This window comes from Panulirus ornatus, chromosome 68, assembly GCF_036320965.1.
Source record: "Panulirus ornatus isolate Po-2019 chromosome 68, ASM3632096v1, whole genome shotgun sequence".
In the NCBI taxonomy this organism is placed as follows: Eukaryota; Metazoa; Arthropoda; class Malacostraca; order Decapoda; family Palinuridae; genus Panulirus; species Panulirus ornatus.
In genome coordinates this window covers 6,599,428-6,615,613 of record NC_092291.1, presented here as the reverse complement: position 1 = coordinate 6,615,613, position 16,186 = coordinate 6,599,428, and the positions used below count along the sequence as shown (strand labels likewise).

Sequence of the window (16,186 nt, the reverse complement as noted above, 5' to 3'; positions counted from 1 at the left end):
ATTGAAGGCTAAGCCATCATACCCAAGGGTCGTACTATCATCATAACCAAGGGTCGTACTATCATCATACCCAAGGGTCGTACTATCATCATACCCAAGAGTCGTAACATCATGTTGAAGGGTCGTACCGTCGTGCTCAGTGAGTTAAGTCATTAATATCGTTATTGTTACAGACTGACGAACTGTGATAAGACTGATGTAAACATTGTTTGGCCTATGATTATAGTCCTTATATTTTGCCAAAATTTGAATTAATGATCAGATGCAAATATGGCATGAATATTAATGTATCCGATGGAATTCGATCTAAAAATTTTCAGATTGTTTTCATCAGGCCGAGACATGATTGGCTGAGTAAAACCAGTGTTTCTGGCTCGAGTTTGAGAAGATGAAGCGGTAATCTTAGCGGAGTCCGCCAACGCCTTTATTATACCCTTCAGACTCCACTAAATAAACCCGCCAAAATTGGGTCTGATTTATGGCGGGAATAAACACGCCAGAATTGGGTCAGATTTCTGAGCTGAGGAACATATCCTTTACAAGCTCGGGCCAGGATGACGTTATGTGTGGAAGACAGCTCAGATGTCGAATTGTATTGTTGGCTCATGATGGTGCTTTTAAGGTGAGCCTATAGCCTGTATTGTGGATCTGAGTTTTGTAGAGTGAACCTAGAACTTGTATGGTGGACCTGAGCCTTGTAGAGTGAACCTGGAGCTTGTAGAGTGAACCTGGAGCTTGTGGAGTGAACCTGAGGCTTGTAGAGAGAACCTGGAGCTTGTAGAGTGAACCTGGAGCTTGTGGAGTGAACATAAGGCTTGTAGAGAGAACCTGGAGCTTGTAGAGTGAACCTGGAGTTTGTAGAGTTCGCCAAGAACTTAGGGAGTGGATGCGGAACTTGAAGAGTGAGCTTTGAATACGTGCTGTGGTCCTGACAATTTGTAGAGTGGACCTCGACCCTTGGCTTCCTTCCCTAGGAGCCTCACCTGGGCCTCCCCACCCCGGGAGCTTCACCCCAGCCTCCCTCTCCCCCAGGAGCTTCACCCCAGCCTCCCTCTCCCCCAGGAGCTTCACCCCAGCCTCCCTCTCCCCCAGGAGCTTCACCCCAGCCTCGTTCTACAGTATTGATCTATGCAGCCGAGCGGGAGGCGGGCGTATGGCTCCCCGCCACACAGGTAACTCCCTACCATCGGCAAGGGTTGGTCAGGTCTTGATCTTGTTCAGGTCATGATTCTGGTCAAATTTTGATGATGGTCGGGTCTTGATGATGGTCGGGTCTTGATGATGGTCGGGTCTTGATGATGGTCAGGTCTTTACCGTGGTCGTATGTTGGTGATAACAATAAACTTTATTCAAATTTTTCTTGTGGCTAAAAAAAAAAAGCAGTTTCTTTCCGTCCGTTTGTAAAAATTTCTTTTCATTTATAACGCCAAAGTGTTTGACGGAAGGGTCTGAAACTTTGTCGGCGGAGTGAAACACTGCCTCGGTTGTTTCCTGCTAAATCTCAACTTTCAGAGCCACAGAGAACACCCTCAGCGAGGCACTAAATACTTGAATGACTTGGGACACACGTGGGTGATGGGAGACACACGTGGGTGATGGGAGACACACATGGGTGATGAGAGACACAAGTGGGTGATGGGAGACACACATGGGTGATGGGAGACACACGTGGGTGATGGGAGACACACATGGGTGATGGGAGACACAAGTGGGTGATGGGAGACACACATGGGTGATGGGAGACACACATGGGTGATGGGAGACCGTTTGAAGTGAATCCTTTTTTTTTTTTCTTTTTTTTTGTGGTTGACGGTCAGCAAGGTAACCACCTGAGGACGACGATACGATCCCTGATGATGGGTTTACGACCCCCGAGTATGGGGGTACGACCCCCGAGTATGGGGGTACGACCCCCGAGTATGGGGGTACGACTTCCGAGTAGGGGGTACGACCCCTGAGTATGGGGGTAAGACCCCCTTATTATGGGGGGGTACGACCCCTGAGTATGGGGGTACAACCCCACTGCATGACGATACCACTCTTGAGTATGATGACCTGGCCTTTGACCTGATTATTGGGATCTGGTCATCAAGCTCAGTGGTCGTACCGATGTGCTTATGGGTCGTACATGATGCTCAAGAAATCCTCATGTTAGACCTACGGCTGAGGGAATATGTACAAACCACGATAATTTCCGGAGTTACAGTAACCATTATTTCTTTACTGTATTTCTTCTGTAATAGCAAAACTACAGTATGTATGTGATTAGAACTTATCGCTCTAGCTGGTTAAATGTCCACATTTGTAAAGACAATAACAAACGTGTCAAGACGAGGAGATTGATCAAACGGCTTCTCGTAGAATCATGACAAAACCTCGTACGGAAATTTCGACCTAACTAGCAACTCAAATGTGAGACTTCTTTCCTCTCAGAATTACGAGAGTTTTCTGGCAACTCAAAAGTAACAGAGTTTTCTTTTTACTGGAAGTCAAGAGACGGAGTTTTTCATAGCAATTGTAAAGTAAGAGACAGAGTTCTTGTAACTCAGAAGTGTGTCAGTTTTCCAGCAACTCACACCATAATAGACTGGCAACTTCAGGAAGACGTGAGAGACGTGTATCATATTCGTAAATCCAGCCTGGCTTATTGTTAGAGCAGTGAGAGAGACCTCCAAGGTGAAGCTGTTGTGTTAGTGTTAGCAATGTAATCCTGTCCTCGCCACCTGGCCTGACTACCTCACCACCCTGCCTCACTACCCCACAACCTGGCCTCATTGCCTCACGACCCGGCCTTACTGCCTCACAACCTAGCCTCTGTTTCACGACCCGGCCTCATTGCCTTACAACCCCACAACCCGACTTCATAAACTCATTACCTTGCCTCACTTCCTCACAACCTTGACGCACTCCTCGGTATGAGAAAGCAGCTTCTAGTGTGAGCCTGGCTGGATCGGCCAGCAGGGAGCAGTAATCACAGTCCTCCTACAACAAACCACAACATAAATATTCCTGTGGATCGTTGACACTCGTGCTAGCTAGCAATACCCCGGGGTCTGCCGCAGGGAATGGCCGGCTCCACTGTGCTAGATCATACTTCTGAAACTCTATATCCGTCACCCCAAATGAAATTACCGTCTTTACCACTGTTTTCCCAAGATTGAGTTATAACGTGACTTCTGTTCTAAAGTAAAAAAAAATGTGTTTACATTGTTCATACAGAGAAGAAGCGTTTGACAGAACTCACAGACATGCACACACTAGACGTGTCATGTGAGAATGAGCGTGAGGGATAATCGTGAGAATTACCCTCAAGTACAGTACTTGTAGAGCAAGATATTTAGAGGGATATACTGAACGTACAGTCGAACTAAGCTGGACTGTGCCGCAACAGACTGGTCGCCTATCTTGAGAAGCAGCTTAGAATTGCTGGAGAAGATTCAAAGGAGTGAACAAGAATGACACTAGAGCTGAGTAGAATGATAGAAGGGATAGAAGGGAAACCCCCGGTCTACCCACTATAGAGGAAAGAAGAATTTGGACGATATTTATAACTATATAAGAGATCGTGACGAAGATAACACACGAAAGTTCTCTTAAGTTAGAGAGCGCAGGACAATAGTGCACAAATGGGAATTAGGCAAGAGAATTGTACAGAGGGACGTGAGAAAGCAGTTTTCCAGCAAGAGAGTTTTATGAACTCGTGAAAGAAGCTGAGCCAAAAGGAAGTAAATGCAACTACCACTGGAAAATTGTGACCCCTCTAACTATCGTCCTGTTGCTTTGGCATCTACTATTTCCAAAGTCTTTGAATCTCTCTTCAGCTCTCATGTTCTCAGACATCATGAATCTCAATCTTCTCTCTGATCACTAGCATGACTTCCGTAAGGCGAGATCCATTGGTGATATCTCTATCTTACTAATGTCTGGTCATCATCCCTGAAAGATGCGGGGGAATCCTTTGTAGTTGCCCTTGATATATCCAAGGCTTTTGACAGGGTGTGGCCTTAGGGGTCTCATCTCTAAGCTCCCCTCTTTTGGCTTTCCTCCCTGACTTTGCTCCTTAATACCTAGCTTCCACTCTGGCCAATCTATCTCCATGGTTGTTGATAGATCAGCCTCTACCCCTTTCTCCATCAACAGCGGTGTCCCTCAAGGTTCTGTCTTATCTCCTACACTTCTCCTTTTTAGCAAAGATTTTCTTTCTTCTGCAAATAACCAAATGCACTTCAAAACTTGACCCGCTTGCCCTATGCCTCAATCTGTATCACTTTCCCTCATCTGTTGGTATTATTTTGGTTTTTGCTTGAGAGCTGGCTGCTTGTCGGCCCCATTCACTTGCTACACCATACAATACTCGGCAAGCTACTGCGTCATGATTATTATGTGGCTGTTGGCAACTCAAGGGTGGGTCGTTATGACAACTGTGTCTTTCCCTACACCGCGAAACTTTGAAACTCTCTACCCCCTCATGTCTTTTCCAGTACCTATGACCTGACACGTTTAAAGACAGATTTCTCACTTCCTTTAAGATTTGCAAATACTTTTCCTTTTTTCCCCTCATTAACCTCTTTATACATCAATTAAGGCTTGGCTTGGTCTTTCGAAGCTGAATAGGTTCCATTAGTAGGAAAACACCAGCTGGACATCTTTGCAGAGCCTAGAATAGCCTAACTTACGTCCCACGTCTGGCAAGGGTAGTGCCCACACCTCCCTACTCTTGCAGTCATTCATCAGGATCTGTTGTAAGTATTGAAGAGACAGACAGTGCGATGTAATGTTATTCACCATATAAGTCTGAGGAAGACTAACTCATGAAATTAGGGAAGTATTAAAAGCTAGACATGTCCAGCAAGAGTTTTGTTTGTACTGTAAGTGAAACGTATTTTGCGTGACGTGGGAAAGTATCAGTGTTGCCAAGCAACAGTAATCAAGATGCAGACTCCTATTCATCCCCAGGATTCGAACTTGGGTCAGATATTTGGAGAGTGTAACCACTCGGCCTTGACGGTAGAAAAGTCTTCCATCTCAGACCGTTTTCTATGATCTATGAGATCACACGCCGCCTCTTGAACTAATTGGTTTCCCATGCAACTTACTCGTTATACTCAATATAAAACTTACTAGTTATACTCAACATACAACGTACTAGTTATACCCAACAAACAACTTACTAGTTATACTCAACATACAACTTACTAGTACTCAACATACAACTCACTAGTTATACTGAACATACAACTTACTAGTTAAACTCAACATATACCTCTATAATTCGAATATACATCCCCCCCTCGCCATATCTCTCTACAAGGAACTATACAGCCACCCTGCCAGTCCTCAGGTTCCTCACCATGGCCTATATATACTTGAAAAACCCTGGCTAACCACTTAACAACACTGTCACCTTCTTTCTTGAGAAACTCAACTTCCGTCCCATCCATCACCCACACTTTACCACACTCCGTCGTGCACAAGGCTTCCACTGCCTCCTCTCTCTTTTTACGATCCTTCACCATGACTTTCTCACCTCACATACCACCTCCTCCCAGCGACACCACATCTGCCACACTATCAGCTAACACATCAACGGTCCTTTAAAACGCGAACTACATTTCCTTTTCTTATCTTTGTCTGTTGTCGCTTCCCCGTCCGGTCTTCTCTGTCTTCCCCAGTTGGCCTCATGTCTTCACTCCTCTCAAATCATTTTCACATTCTTTCCGAAGTTTGTCGATAATCACTGTCTCCCCATCTCTCATCTCCCATCTTTTTCAACTTTATTTCTCTTGACTCATCTAAATTACAAGGCAGTAAACAACTTGGGGATTAACTGTCAGTGGCTTCGCAAAGTTTTGAGCTCGCTTGTGGGAGTGAGGGAGGGAGAGCTCGGGATGCATGTATTGTAGTGACAAATATCAGAGAAACAGTGAATTAATTATTCATTAAAGATTGAACGAAAGAAAGAAAAAGCATAAAGGAAAATTACATTGCTGGTTAATGTATTCATCCATGAATAGTAGATGTATCAGATCTATGTCTCTGTAAACATTTTTGTGTCATTTACATTGTAGTCTACTACACTGTATGCTGCAAGATATAGTTACATGCGTGTGTGTAGAATAAATTAACATTATGAGGAAGTTGTACCCAGCTACACCCAGGCTGGTGTATAATAGTGAGTGTTAGAACTCTTGTGTGAGGGCCCCCGGCCCAGCCAGCAGCAGTTGAAGGTCTCCTGTGAGGGCCCCAGGCCCCAGCCAGCAGTGTCGGTCTCCTTTGTGGGCCCCGACCCTCCCAATATTTGTACCTCACTTGATTTCTAATTCTGTGTCATGTATTATGCTCCCTGTCAAGTGTTGGGACGGCGGACCCTTGGTCTGGTGGGGCAGTCGGGTGTTACCTTGACATGTTCCTTGACACGACAGTGACCAATCCTGATGACAGGTCTCCCGGACCCAAGGCATCTTGACCTGCTAGGATACCCGTAAGGAAGGATGGGTCAGTCTCGGGTCACGGCTGACACTTACAGTAACGGTTGGTGGGATGGGAGCCTCCGGCGGTGCTTGACCTCTGCCTCCGTCATGGTGGTGGTTATGGTGGTATACTGTCTGAGCCAAGGAACCAATCAAAGCCCTGGAACAGGTTCGTTAAGTGAGTGGGTAGGTAGTTCTCTGACGACCTTGAGTAGCTACAACAGATTTTGAACAGCGTTGACTTCTTGTGTGTGGTCGTATACGACAGCAGGTCCAGTAATGTACATATGAACACATACACATTTTTATCACAACACAAATGTGGTGTGGTAGCAAGCATCACAAATCACCATCCATGAGGAGCACAAAGTGTTGATGAAGAAGGAAGATATTCCTTTATTCGTGTTATGAAGGTGAGTGTTGCTCTCCTCTAGCCAGCGTGAGAGACGGAAGGAGGGAGTAACATTGTGGCAACTTTATTCTCCAGTGAAAACTTGGATGACAGGACTGGGATCCTCTTTGTTGAGTGACGGTGTGACGCGGCCAGGGCCCGACGCCCTTGTGACGTCTGGAGTATGGACCAGACACCCGGGTGGCCTCCTTTCATATTCACTGTATTTTTCATTAAAGTGTTGAGAGGGACCAGTGTGTGGCAAGTGTCACGTGACATGGTCGTGTCACTAACTACCAGGAGTGGCCGTGGGCAACAGGTGAGGCCGACAAGTGGTCAACCCGCCTGATGGTCCTGGAAGATCTTCCTTGTTGCCCCCCCCCCCCCCCCCCCCACTCCTAGAGTGGGCGGGGCTGGTCTAGCGACGTAGCTGGAGTCAAGGGTTGCAGTAAACCAACATCAACCTCATCTCGCACATCCGTGCCAACACAGTCGCCAGGAACCCTGGCTTGCTGTGGGGTCGATCCCAGGTTCTCCAGTACTGACCAGTGCCGCCCAGGTATGTGTAGACTCTGTCATGGGTTTGAAAAGAAAAATCTTCAGACTTCATAGAACTTCAGTTGGTGACTGGAAATATTTTGCCCGTAACGTTTTTACTAATGTCTCGCCAAACATTGTCTTAGCCTAGTTGTAAATATTTTGACTAGTTGTAAATTCTAATGTAATTGGTTACGACTGGTGTTGGAGGGCGAAATTATCCACAATAATAGTACGTAATACATGCACTGTACCCTGCTCTCTTGATGGGTTTTGGCTAAGAATCTAGGAAAATAAACAGAGTTGAAGTCTTTCAAAGGTTCAAGACTTTGTGACGATCATTAACTGAATCTGACGGGAATGTGGTGTAGAGTTTAACGTCGTTGCTGACCATGATTCACGCTCGGGCCCGCCTGGGTCCGAGTCCAGGGCTGGGTAGGTGGCCTGCTGACAAACCAAGCTGTTCATCTTCCCCACAGAACTTGTCGATGAATGGGGGTCTGCCTTAGGCAGGCTAGGATATATATATATATATATATATATATATATATATATATATATATATATATATATATATACATGTTTACCAAATGGCGTCCTAGCTTCGTCTCTTCGATGTATATCAACTGACTGTTATATTCCTCTCTAGTCTCTCCCCTGATGATGTGATTATTACACGAAAGTGCACTTGGGAACTTTTCGTGTTTCATTTTCCCCGTGGACTCATAGGAATATATGTATATATATATATATATGTGTGTGTGTGTGTGTGTGTGGGTTGGACATGATTAGTGGATTCAGTTCCCTGTGTCGTGTGTGCTTCCACAGAAAGCGAGAGAAAAAGAAAATAGCTGACACAGACATGAACTGACGGAGGAATCAGGTTGAATCCAACACCTCTCACCTGCAGGTACATCCTGGAAGAGGAACACAGGCTGTTCAGGAAGGAAAACCTTGGAAATATTTGTGTGTCAAGTTTGGTAATATTCTGTTCCCCTGACCAGCGACAGCTGATTAGGTTAGGGTGTGGGAACACGCCAGGCCGGCCACTGCCTCCTCCAACGCACTCTGCGGCACCGACGCACTCTACGCACCTCCACTCCCACTGCCTACTATATTTGACTATCCCTCATCATCTCAAAGACTCGCCTCATCGGCGGAACTCATTACCAGGCATCATCATGGCCTCATCACCTCACACCATGGCCCCCGGATTAAGATCATTAGTTCCTGAACTAGAAGACGAGTCTTTATGGGAAAAGTTTTCCTATTTAATAATTTTTTTCATGCAAGAAGTGTTTACGAAAACAGATTAATGTCACGCTGAAATACTACTGTTTGTAACTTTTAAACATAAATTCTAATTCCTTGTAGTCAACACAGCGTCCACGCCAGACACGTATGAAGCAGCGTGATAGCAAGACAGGAAGCTGGTGACTATCGGAGCAATAGATTTATAACGCTTGACTGGCATCTATGGTGGACACCAGCGGGGACGTCCGTAGTTTTATAAAGCTTCCACTCTGGTCATCAGTCAGGGCGGGGGCCCGCTCGACCGGCGAGGGGACTGTGCCTGCTGAAATATACCCGAAAATATACAAAGGAATTTAAACATTATTTTCTTTAACTCTCTCTCTCTCTCTCTCTCTCTCTCTCTCTCTCTCTCTCTCTCTCTCTCTCTCTCTCTCTCTCTCTCTCTCTCCATATCCTCTTCCTGAAATTAATGCAGTATGTAAGTGTTGATGGATATCCACCCAATTTACTTGGCTATAAGGAAGCTTCGCACACTACCAGAGGATACTAGTGCATGGCAGGAATGACTCGCTGATTACACTAATCTTATCCAGCAGCAACTGACAGAGAATGATGAAGATACTGTCAATGATAATGATAATAATGATAAGAGCAGCAATAATGATAATTAGCTATTTACCAAATTAACTACAAAGAAAGGATGAACATACATATCTAGAGGCAACACCCGTAACACAAACACTGGAGCTATACAGACAGTCTCAACACATTAAGAAGTCTTGCATGGAACACTTGTACCGTCTGCAGTGTAGCATAGTTCCATGGATCACATGTAGATGAAGCGTAGTAACTGGGATGAAGTCTACATGGATGAGAGAACTGTCTGGAACAGATGACCAGCTTAATGTATTAAGTTTCACGGCTAAAGTTGAAATTTTCTTCAAGTTATGATCAGGGTAAGTTGCACATTAAACATTTTTATAATAAGTATGAAACCAGACTACAGTCACGGCTTTATGTCAGTCAATGCTTCAGTTGTTGGGAGACAACTGTATAATGTAGCACTGCGAAAAGCTGAATTTTCTTCGCGTTAAGAAGCAGGTTTTATTACGTGGCTCCGTACTTATGTAAGTGCTGTCTTAGTGGTGTATTTTACATGGTGGCAGTAGTAGCACACTCTGCCCCTGGCTGGCCTGAGGTGTGGTAAAGAGGGCTGATGGTCCGTGTCCACGGACGGTGTGCCGTTCACACTGACAGGAGGCACGTACCCTCTCTCTCCTGTGTATGGCCCAGGGCCCAACATCAACACCCCCCTCCGTCCCCTCCCCAGCTGGTTGAGGGCAGTTGGGGTATGAAAGCAACACAGAACTACACCATCAGCCATCTGGTGTCTTTGTCTTGAACTGTACTGAGAGAGTGGCTGCAGGAGGCTGGGATGGAGACACTGCAGCGTGGAGAGATAATTAGAGGAAGTGAGGGACTGCAGTGTCGAGGAAGTGAGGCAGTGAAGAGTGTGAGAGAGGTGGCATCCTGCAGGCTGGGCTCCTGGTGCCTGCCTCAGGAGTACACCTTGACAGTTCTCCACAATTGTATGCAAATTAGTATGCATGAATCTCTTGGTTGGGATTGTTGGCGTCGTGAGACTCTGTGCTAAGGACCCCGCCTCACCGCCTCCTGCCGAGGCCAAGACGGGAATGGTGGAGCAGAGGGAGAGAGTATGGTCTGTGGGAGCGGAGGGAGCGGAACGTGTTAAGAATAATTGAGGAGAGGAAGGTGGCAGAGGAGGTGATATTTACTGAGGACGGGGGCGGGGCTAGGTAAGGTAAGGTGAGGCAAGGGAGAGCAGGGCGGGGCACGAGTGTTGGCATCAGGCAGGATGGTGTGAAGGAAGGTAAGAAAAATAAGAATAATTACGATAATGTTAAAGAGAAGAAAAACCCGGAGCTAATCTGATAGAATGTTGAAAAACAGCCCCCCCCCCCCCTCTCTCTCTCTCTCTCTCTCTCTCTCTCTCTCTCTCTCTCTCTTCTTCTTATGCCTGGCCTTTGGCTCAGAGTTTCCTGGCCAGTGTTCAGGGTACGAGGGAACGGTTCGGTATGATAGCAATGTTTCAAGATTCCTCAGGAAGGAGAATTTTGTGAGCACAAAGTTTTCTGCTCTTTAGTTGCTTCTTTTGGGGTTGTCGGGCGGCTGGCTGGCTGAGTGGTCGGTTTTATCGGGTTTATGAAGCCAGGAAAACTCCGTTCCAGTCCTTGTTTACTTGTTTACATCAGAGGCGCTGGTCGTGTAAACTCTAGTTCAGTGTTTGTTTATCATGAAAGAATCCCCGCAGATAAAGATAAGCCAGGGGTCACGTGCCGCACGTGTCAGGACGCAGTCGGGCGTCGGTGTGCAGGAGCCACTGGTTTGACTGCTTGACTGACTGCCTTCCGTGATGAGCGTGTACATGTATGAACCATCATGCCTCGGCCACGCCGACAGTGTTGATTGTGTGGGTGTGGCCGCGAAGCTCATCACGATATTCCCATAGAGAATCATAGAGGATCGTTGATTAGTAGAGGACAGATGTGAATAGAAATCCCGTTATGATGATCTGTGTCGTCTACCTGCTTGGGTCCTTTACTATGATCTGTCTTGCTCATATGAGGTCACGCGGGGTTAACGACAGACAGCCGCAGCTCATAAGGTGTGTGTGTGTGTGTGTGTGTGTGTGTGTGTTTCCTTTCACTATAAGACTTGTTAGTGTGCTGGATGTCACCTGGGTTGGTTGGCAGCTGTAAGCCAAGCGTGTGAGGTGAGGGCAGCTCTTTATTCATATTAACAACGACTCTAGCTCAGAGGGCACTGGGCCGCTGAATAACGACTCAGGAAGGAAACTCTCGCCACGCCTCGCCTAACACTGCTACCCAAAAGAGGAAACTCTCCACCTCCCCGTCTAACACTGCTACCCAGAGTGGAAATTCTCGGCCTCCCCGCCAAACAGTGCTCCCTCAGAATGGAAACTCTCGGCCGCCACGCCTAACAGTACTTTCCCTCACAGCTGCCTAAAGTCGCAATATTCGTTGAGATAACTTCCTTTTTCATATTTACACAGATGTCTTTGTCTCAGCTGCCACGGTAAGTAGGTGAGAAAACTTCACGAATAATTAAGCAGGTCATTTAGGTTAACGAATCGTCTTGCTAGAGCGCTGTTATTCTCCTGCTGGAGGTCGTGCCAGACACTGAACCATTATAAACAGAGGGAAGGTTGTTAAGGTTATTGCTAACAACTTGATCAGTACAGTTTGTGTGTGTATCGTTACCGAGGACGGGGAACCTCCATCGTACATGACTAACTTGTATTGTAGCGACGACTGCACGAGTGCTGCCTGGCCCGGGTCACAGCTGCTGATGGCGAGAATTTTTAATTCCAGGACCGGGAATGGCTCAGCCAGCTGCTGGATGGCGTCCCTAATTGCCATGGGAAAGGAGGGTGAAGGATGGATGGGGGGGGGGGGGTGAACGAGCCTGGTTCCACAGAGCGACCTAAAGACTCGTGAATGTGCGGTTTGATATATCTTGTATGTGAACACCACACACACACACACACACACACACACACACACACACACACACACATACACACACACACACGGGCCTCCGTAGTGTAATGGTTATCATTACTGAGAATGAGTCATCGCGGGCTAGCCCGGGGGGTCGGGCCCGTAGCGACGTGGCAGTCGACCCACACCCAGCCCAGGTGTTCATCCTCCCCTCGGCTCCCCTTAGGCTAGTGTGTGTGTGTGTGTGTGTGTGTGTGTGTGTGTGTGTGTCACTAAAATATTCTATGGTAGAATGATTCATCATTTTACTTGTACCTTCAATACTTTTCCACCAAGTCAACAATTGTAAGAATGTAAGATAGTGTTATGTTCCGCATCACCTGAGATCCTAGAACCCCGGTCTAGCGATGACCGAGCGAGCAGGGACAGTGTTGGGACGTGTGATGCAAGGAGGTGTCTTTCGTCTCATAACTCACACGACCGTGGTTCGAGGACCACGTAGGGTAACTTTACAGAAATCTATTGGTCCCATATAGATAACTACAGTATACAGCTACATGACGATAATTACAGCTGTCTTTACGTTTAGTTTATGTAAGTTGTGGTGGTATTGTATCATAGTTACCTTTCTACCCCTTGAGGGTGATGACATACGGCCTCGCGCCTCCAGCCGCTGAGAATGATGGACGTCCAACCTGGAGCTGTGCTGGGCTGGACGTGTGGCCATAAAACAGGTTTAGCGAATCCCAGTGTGGACACGGCCGCGTATTTCCTACTCTGTGGTGGAGGAAAAACTGGCCTCGTTATTTCTTCCCTAGTAGTAGAGAAACAGTCTTCCCTTGCTAGGGGGTGAGACATGCGGCCGCATATCTACTTCCTAATAGGAGGAAACCTCCTCCCTTACTGGTGGGTCCATGTATTTCCTCCCCTTGTTTAAGGGAAACAGTCCGTCTCCTGCGTGTGTGGACACCTCCCCACGCACGAGCCTACCCTCCTCCTGTCCCTGTGTCTCCTGGTGTTGTCTTCATCAACCACTGGATCTGATCGTCCTCGCAGAGGGTTGACGCGCCACGTTGTATGGCTTTCCTTTATACTTTTCATCGTATCTTTATGTGTTCTCTTGATTACTTCCCGAGTTATGAACGGAAGAACTTTAGTTGATGGAGAGGGTGGAGCTGATCTTATAATGGTAGTAGCTAAGGAATGATAATGTGAAGACAGACTCACGTGAAGGGTGTGTGACACGTTGTTAAGTGTAGCGGCGTTGACTGTAGTGGTGATGGTAGACCGTCTGGTGTTGACTGTAGTGGTGATGGTAGACCGTCTGGTGTTGACTGTAGTGGTGATGGTAGACCGTCTGGTGTTGACTGTAGTGGTGATGGTAGACCGTCTGGTGTTGACTGTAGTAGTGATGGTAGACCGTCTGGTGTTGACTGTAGTAGTGATGGTAGACCGTCTGGTGTTGACTGTAGTGGTGATGGTAGACCGTCTGGTGTTGACTGTAGTGGTGATGGTAGACCGTCGGGTGTTGACTGTAGTGGTGATGGTAGACCGTCTGGTGTTGACTGTAGTGGTGATGGTAGACCGTCTGGTGTTGACTGTAGTGGTGATGGTAGACCGTCTGGTGTTGACTGTAGTGGTGATGGTAGACCGTCTGGTGTTGACTGTAGTGGTGATGGTAGACCGTCTGGTGTTGACTGTAGTGGTGATGGTAGACCGTCTGGTGTTGACTGTAGTAGTGATGGTAGACCGTCTGGTATTGACTGTAGTGGTGATGGTAGACCGTCTGGTGTTGACTGTAGTGGTGATGGTAGACCGTCGGGTGTTGACTGTAGTGGTGATGGTAGACCGTCTGGTGTTGACTGTAGTGGTGATGGTAGAGTGGTCCTGGTGTTGTGCTGTGTTGGGCGTAACAAACTGCTTCTGTCATCAGTCAACCCTGGAATGAGGTACGTTAAGCCCTGTACAGTAAGCAGCAGGGAAGGGAGGTCTCGCTGCCTCTCTCACGGACATGACGTGGACAAGATACAGTAACTACTGTATCAGACTACACTGAAAATACAACATGTTTGTGAAATACAACATGTTGATACGGATGGAAATATTATTAACAGCGTCGATTTTTTTGATGGAGTTTTATTGCAGTGAACTATGAATTGTCTGATGCATTTTCTATATAACATTTTCATAGTTCAATGGTAATTTTGTGTGTTCTGTGCGAATGCTGATCTCTCTCTCTCTCTCTCTCTCTCTCTCTCTCTCTCTCTCTCTCTCTCTCTCTCTCTCTCTCTCTCTCTCTCTCTCATTTCATCCAGATCACAACACATCAGAGTGAGGTGCCAATCTTGGAAATTTTTATTTTCATTCCATTTAGGACGAGTAATTGTATTTGAAGCCAGGAAACGTTTGCTGTCAACATTTTTTAAAAGACTTTGATATATTGCATTAGAGTTCGTTCCTTAGTTGGTCAAAAATGTTTTAGTGTAAGTTTGCTGTAGAGAGTGGCAGTGTCCTGTGTGCTGGCTCACACTATCTCACCAACGGATTTGTAGTAACAAGATTTCTCACCTTTCATTGTTTCTATGAGTTTGTGTTGAGGATAACATGTTACTGTGTTAGTGATTTTCACGTTTGTTTACATAAAACTTAGCTTTGTCAGGTACAGCATTCATTGGTAACACTGCTCTCTTTTACTGTTGCAGATCACGTGAGCTGCTGGAGACCATGAGACCCGCCACGTTGGTTACACTGCTCGTCCTCTTCCTGGGCTCCGGTAAAGTCGAAAATCTTGTGGATCCTAAAGCAAAATTTGTTTTTATGAATTCCCATATAATGTTATGATGTCAATATTCTTTAATCCGAGGATAAAGTGTACTTCATATTGACATATATTTCTATCATCATTCTTATGTGCCTTGATACATATAGATATTTACATATACATAACAACATGACTGTAGCGTCTGGTTAATCATGATGTACAACCTGGTTCATTACTGGTCCGGTTAATTAGCTCATCTTCCTCCTTCTTGTAGTAGTTGATAAAAACGTCATTACAGAAATAAGTTGTCTGGGTTCGTTCACTTCGGTATGTTGGTCGTGTGTGTGTGTGTGTGTGTGTGTGTGTGTGTGTGTGTGTGTGTGTGTGTGTTTGTGGTTAGCCAAGCTAATTAAGCTTTAGCTGTCCTTGGCCACGGCTGATGAAGCCCCTAGAACCCAGCTCGTGGGCAAATGAGTCTCTCTCTCTCTCTCTCTCTCTCTCTCTCTCTCTCTCTCTCTCTCTCTCTCTCTCTCTCTCTCTCTCTCTCTCAGTCATGGAACAAATGAGCACATAACAGTAGCAGTATAGCTGGGGTGGGGGTGTGTGCAGGTAGAGAGAGAGGTTGAGGTTGTAACAAGCGACCAGGATGAGAGGCGAGTCATCATCAGAAACTATCACGTGGGATGACCAGTTTGCTGGGCAGAAATAACTAGATCTACATACTGTTGAGTCAGGTGATGAGCGGTGTGATAATGAGAACTGTTATAACGAGACAGAGAAAAATGATGATAGAATTGTTCATTGTAGACATGAGATGTGATAGCGGATACTGCTGCGCTGTTGTGTTATCAACCATATAAGACTGAATTAATGAGGTGGAGGAAGTTGAGAAATATTCTGCAAGTAAGACTGATGGAATGAAACACATGAACTGTCAAGAAAAGATGAAAAAGAACATGAAATATACAGTCTAGAAAGAAGAAGCGACGCGTATATGATGATGATCCAATCATGACAGTAAACAGAGGGCATTAAATATGATATCATGGATTGAAAAACTTATTGATATCAGAGAAATTGTGCCATGAAATGTAGCATCACCAAGATCTTAGTGTGTCTGAAACATACGATAAATAATTCGTGAAACTCAACAACAATGTAGAAAGACTGACGTTGTGCTGAGTGATATATATATATATATATATATATATATATATATATATATATATAT

The 16,186-nt window shown here is 45.9% G+C and overlaps 1 protein-coding gene across 4 annotated transcripts in view; it reads left to right on the top strand.

Moving 5' to 3' along the window:
* The window catches only part of LOC139747487 (alpha-amylase-like), a 42,629-nt gene extending 27,662 nt beyond the window's left edge, over positions 1 to 14,967 (top strand). For all 4 annotated transcript variants that reach the window (XM_071659865.1, XM_071659863.1, XM_071659864.1 and 1 more), the window contains one exon: positions 14,897 to 14,967. The gene's annotated coding sequence lies outside the window, so the exon portion shown is untranslated. The remainder of the gene's footprint in view (positions 1 to 14,896) is intronic.
* The last annotated feature ends 1,219 nt before the right edge of the window (positions 14,968 to 16,186 follow it).